Below are 6,979 nucleotides of genomic sequence, written 5' to 3' on the forward strand. Positions count from 1 at the left end.
ACTTGGGTTCAATTCCCAAGTCTTTTGTCTACAGTTCTTGTTGGCAGTTGTAAGTAATATGTAGATTTGATGATAGTATGAAAACCATTTTTTATTAGAGCAACACTAATCAAACAACAGTACATGTATTTCCAATGATATGGTATGATTAGATGTGAGATGTACTGCAATTGTGCTTTTAAATTCATCTCTTTTATAATAATTGACACAGCTAGTAAGCACTGAAATTTCAAAAATGTACACAACCCGAAAACTTAAAGTCAGCAGTAGCTAAGATCGATGACAGAGAGAGAGAGAGAGAGAGAGAGAGAGAGAGAGAGAGAGAGAGAGAGAGAGAGAGAGAGAGAGAGAGAGAGAGAGAGAGAGAGAGAGAGAGAGAGAGAGAGAGAGAGAGAGAGAGAGAGAGAGAGAGAGAGAGAGAGAGAGAGAGAGAGAGATTTCATTATCATCACAGTGAAGCCATTCTGATTGCGAATTTAGTAGAAACTATAGGGTTCCTGTCTTGCAGCATATTAATGCCAAAAAGGAAACTCATAACGCCAACCCTAACAGCCGAATGGTAGAACACTCACCTGCCAATTCCCAAGTCTTTTGTCTTAAGTTCTTGTTTGCAGTTGTAAGTAATATGTAGATTTGATGATAATCAGTATGAAAACTATTTTTATTAGACTAACACTAATTAAACAACAGTACATGTATAACAGATTTCCCTATGATATTGTATGATTAGATGTGAGATGTATTGCAAATGTGCTTTTAATCGACTTGAGCAAAAAAATCTGTTTTCTCCTGTTGTTTATATATATATATATATATATATATATATATATATATATATATAAAATGTTATGATGATTATGTAGGTAGAATAGGTCCGCCTCGCCTGTACCATCCACAACTTTAGATGACTGATGTATACTGCAACAGTTTGCGAGTAAGTGCGAACCTACCTTTTTCCGCACATGAACATGAATTTACGGCACATTGAGCTGATGTAAATGGTTCTTTCTGAGTTCCTGATGCCATCAATTTGTAACAAGAAATATACTGGAGCGCCTAGATAAATCCGATTTCGCAGCAGGTAATATTTTACTGCCTAACTTTTTTTTTATCATTTATCATATATCATATAAACAACCATTCCATATATATCTATCTTTATATATAGACATATACCCGTCGACCTGTCTATCAGTGAATATGTTTATCAAAAAATATATTCATTTCTCTCTCAATTTTAACATTTAAGATATTTAATTATTGTTTTTTTTCCAAACCCGTATGAAATCCCTTAATTTTTTATGTAATCAGTTGCAACGAAGATTTCATATATATATATATATATATATATATATATATATATATATATATATATATATATATATATGTATGTATATATATATATATATATATATATATATATATATATATATATATATATATATATATATATATATATATAAACAAACACGTCCTACTTCCTAAAAAGTTTCATTTAGACAAGGGTTTTGAGCTGTTAACTATTGTTCCAACTCGTTTGAAACACTGAGGTCATGTTGAAGAAAACATTACCAGGGACCATAAAATGCCAGAATAATAATGGTGTTGCATATTTCGTTGTATCTTATCAGTCGAATGGTTTTAAATCGCCGCGAAATAAAAACATAAGCTAGTATTATTTCACCAGAATTTTAATTAAAAAATATACCATGTGATTTGCAACCAGCGTATAGTATTGCTGGAATAGTGTCTAAAATTTGTGGTTTTCGTTTCCTTCATTGGGCATCGTAGTAATTCGTACATGCTGATTAATGGAGAAAAACTAAAGACAAAAGAGTAACACCGTCTTAAAGACAAGAGTTTGACACATTAGGCCAATTTGCATATCTGAGCAAGTTATGTCGGTTATCGTTTCCTGATGGATTTATCATTCTTTTACCTTGTGTGATTGCGAATGTTGGAATGTTGCATGAATTATTGTGAGAGTCTGTTTATTTCCATGTCTATAAATGAATAAATAAATAAATAAATATATATATATATATATATATATATATATATATATATATATATACATACATATATATATATATATATATATATATATATATATATATATATATATATATATATATATATATATATATAATGTATGTGTACATATATGTATATATTCTCTCTCTCTCTCTCTCTTTCATGTCTCGTATGTGATCTCATCTCCGTTTTCCAGTGGAATTTAGTATTGATAATTGCGAGAAAAATAATAAAAATGAAAACCATATAATTACTGATTTATATATAACACCGCATGTCATCGTAATGTTGATTTTATGGTTTGCATGATGTTATTGTGTCTGATGGTAGAAAGAAAGAAAGAAAGAGAGAGAGAGAGAGAGAGAGAGAGAGAGAGAGAGAGAGAGAGAGAGAGAGAAAGAGAGAGAGAGAGAGAGAGAGAGAGAGAGAGAGAGGATATTATCATTACTGCATTATCATCTGGACATTTATAATTAATATAATATGTGTATGCAATAATCACGCTCTCACGTAGAAAAACAAAGAGAGAGAGAGAGGGGGCGATATTTTATTATTATCTTTATTATTATAATTACTGCATTATCATCCGGATAATTATAATCAACATAATGTATGTAATAATGACACTCTCACGTAGACATACACACACACACACACACACACACTCTTTCCCTCACTCTCTTATTGGTGTCTGATATAGCATTGCGGTTCTTAGAATTGTTCAGATTATGTCAAAATATATCGAATGCAGCAAGTGATTATGAAAAAAAAGAAAAAAGTATGGAATACAGAACTTGTCATTTTCGGTTTAACATAATGTATGTAATAAAATTTAGTAGACAGTATAGGGTGGCTCTCTTGCAGCATATCAACGGGAAACAGCAAACTCATAACACTCGCCCTAACAGCCGAATGGTAGAACACTCGCCTGCCATTCGGGGGGACTTGGGTTCAATTCCCAAGTCTTTTGTCTACATTTCTTGTTGGCAGTTTTAAGTAATATGTAGATTTGATGATAGCATGAAAACCATTTTTTTTTTATTAGAGCAACACTAAGCAAACAACAGTACATGTATTTCCTATGATATGGTATGATTAGATGTGAGATGTACTGCAATTGTGCTTTTAAATTCATCCCTTTTATAATAATTGACACAGCTAGTAAGCACTGGAATCTCAAAAAGGTACACAACCCAAAAACTTGAAGTCAACAGTAGCTAAGATCGATGACAAGATAGATAGATAGATAGAGATAGAGATAGAGAGAGAGAGAGAGAGAGAGAGAGAGAGAGAGAGAGAGAGAGAGAGAGAGAGAGAGAGAGAGAGAGAGAGAGAGAGAGAGAGAGAGAGGATATTATCATTACTGCATTATCATCTGGATATTTATAATTAATATAATATGTGTATGCAATAATCCCGCTCTCACGTAGAAACACAAAGAGAGAGAGAGAGGGGGGGGGGGCGATTCTTTGTTATTATCTTTATTATCATCATTACTGCATATGGAATACACTTGTCATTTCCGGTTTAACGTTCAGGAAATATATTTCTCTCTCTCCCTCCCTCCCTCCTCTCTCTCTCTCTCTGTATAAGATAGATACATATGCATAGATGTAAATGTGTGAGCGTGTGTTGGTATTTTATACCGAATGGGTTCAATTCCCAAGTCTTTTGTCTACAGTTCTTTTTGGCAGTTGTAAGTAATAAGTAGATCTGATGATAGTATGAAAACCATTTTTTATTAGAGCAACACTAATCAAACAACAGTACATGCATTTCCAATGATATGGTATGATAAGATGTGAGATGTACTGATATTGTGCTTTTAAATTCATCTCTTTTATAATAATTGATACAGAAGTAAGCACTGAAATTTCGAAAAGGTACACAACCCGAAAACATGAAATCAGCAGTAGCTAAGATCGATGACGAGAGAGAGAGAGAGAGAGAGAGAGAGAGAGAGAGAGAGAGAGAGAGAGAGAGAGAGAGAGAGAGAGAGAGAGATTTCATTATCTTTATCATCATTACTGCATTATCATCCGGATAATTATATTTAACATAGTGTATGTAATAATCACGCTCTCACGTAGACACACACACACACAGACACACACACACACAGAAAGAGAGAGAGAGAGAGAGAGAGAGAGAGAGAGAGAGAGAGAGAGAGAGAGAGAGAGAGAGAGAGAGAGAGAGAGAGAGAGAGAGGAAATTTTAATATTATCTTATTACTATTATTATCATTACTGCATTATCATCCGAATATTTTATTATTATTTTTATTATTATCATTACTGCACTATCATCCGGATAATTATGATTATAACATAATGTATGTAATAAAATTTAGTAGACAGTATAGGGTGGCTATCTTGCAGTATATGAACGGGAAACATCAAACTCGTAATGCCTGACCTAACAGCCGAATGGTAGAAGACTCGCCTGCCATTCGGGGGGACTTGGGTTCAATTCCCAAGTCTTTTGTCTACACTTCTTGTTGGTAATTGTAAGTGATAAGTAGATTTGATGATAGTATGAAAACCATTTTTTATTAGAGCAACACTAAGCAAACAACAGTACATGTATATCAATGATATGGTATGATTAGATATGAGATGTACTGCAATTGTGCTTTTAAGTTTGTTTTTTTATAGTAATTGACACAGCTAGTAAGCACTGAAATTTCAAAAAGGTACATAACCCGAAAATTTGAAGTCAGCAGTAGCTAAGGTCTATGAGAGAGAGAGAGATAGAGAGAGAGAGAGAGAGAGAGAGAGAGAGAGAGAGAGAGAGAGAGAGAGAGAGAGAGAGAGAGAGAGAGAGAGAGAGAGAGAGAGAAGAGAGAGAGAGAGAGAGAGAGAGAGAGAGAGAGAGAGAGAGAGAGAGAGAGAGAGAGAGAGAGAGAGAGAGAGAGAGAGAGAGAGAGAGAGAGAGAGAGAGAGAGAGAGAGAGAGAGAGAGAGAGATAGAGAGATATTATAATTACTGCATTATCATCGGAATATTTTTAATTAACATAATGTAAATGTCATAATCACGCTCTCACGTAGACACACAAAGAGAGAGAGAGTTGGGGCGATATTTTATTATCATCTTTATTATGATCATTACTGCATTATCATCCGGATAATTATAATCAACATAATGTATGTAATAATGACGCTCTCACGTAGACATACACACACACACACGCACACACTCTTTCCCTCACTCTCTTATTGGTGTCTGATATAGCTTTGCGGTTCTTAGAATTTTTCAGATTATGTCAAAATATATCGAATGCAGCAAGTGATTATGAAAAAAAGAAAAAAGTATGGAATACAGAATTTGTCATTTTCGGTTTAACGTTCAGCAAATACATTTCTCTCCCTCCCTCCCTCCCACCCCTCTCTCTCTCTCTCTGTATGAGATAGATACATATGCATAGATGTAAATGTGTGAGCGTGTGTTGGTATTTTATACCGAATGGGTTCAATTCCCAAGTCTTTTGTCTACAGTTCTTGTTGGCAGTTGTAAGTAATAAGTAGATCTGATGATAGTATGAAAACCATTTTTTATTAGAGCAACACTAAGCAAACAACAGCACATGTATTTCTAATGATATGGTGTGATTAGATGTGAGATGTACTGCAATTGTGCTTTTAAATTCATCTCTTTTATAATAATTGACACAGCAAGTAAGCACTGAAATTTGGAAAAGGTACACAACCCGAAAACATGAAGTTAGCAGTAGCTAAGGCCGATGACAAGAGAGAGAGAGAGAGAGAGAGAGAGAGAGAGAGAGAGAGAGAGAGAGAGAGAGAGAGAGAGAGAGAGAGAGAGAGAGAGAGAGGATATTTCATTAATACCATTACTGCATTATCATCCGGATATTTTATTATCATTATTATTATTATTACTGCGTTATCATCCGGATAATTATAATTATAACATAATGTATGTAATAAAATTTAGTAGACAGTATAGGGTGGCTCTCTTGTAGCATATCAAAGGGAAACAGCAACCTCATAACACTCGCCCTAACAGCCGAATGGTAGAACACTCGCCTGCCATTCGGGGGGACTTGGGTTCAATTCCCAAGTCTTTTGTCTACAATTCTTATTGGTACTTGTAGGTATTATGTAGATTTGAGGATAATATGAAAACCATTTATTGTTAGAGCAACACTAATTCAACAACAGTACATGTATTTCCTATGATATGTGAGATGTACTGCAATTGTGCTTTTAATTTCATCTCTTTTATAATAATCGACACAGCTAGTAAGCACTGGAATTTCAAAAAGGTACACAACCCGAAAACTTGAAGTCAACAGTAGCTAATATCGATGACAGGAGATATATATATATATATATATATATATATATATATATATATATATATATATATATATATATATATATATTTATATATATATATAGAGAGAGAGAGAGAGAGAGAGAGAGAGAGAGAGAGAGAGAGAGAGAGAGAGAGAGACGATATCTTATTATTATCTTTATTATTATCATACAGCATTATCATTCAGATAATTATAATTTATAATCAACATAATGTATGTAATAATGACGCTCACACACACACACACAGATAGAGATAGATAGATAGATAGATAGAGAGAGAGAGAGTGAGAGAGAGAAAGTATATTTTGTTATTATCTTTATTATCATTACTGCATCCGGGTAACTATATTTAACATAGTTTATGTAATAATCACGCTCTCACGTAGACACGCACACACAGAAAGAGAGAGAGAGAGAGAGAGAGAGAGAGAGAGAGAGAGAGAGAGAGGATATTCTATTATTAACTCTCTTATTATAATCACTGCATTATCATCCGGATATTTTATTATCTTTATCATTTTCATTACTGCATTATCGTCCGGATATTTCATTATTATCTTTATTATTATTATTACTGCATTATCATCCGGATAATCATAGTTATAA

Source organism: Penaeus vannamei, chromosome 1 (genome assembly GCF_042767895.1).
Source record: "Penaeus vannamei isolate JL-2024 chromosome 1, ASM4276789v1, whole genome shotgun sequence".
NCBI classification, from domain to species: Eukaryota; Metazoa; Arthropoda; class Malacostraca; order Decapoda; family Penaeidae; genus Penaeus; species Penaeus vannamei.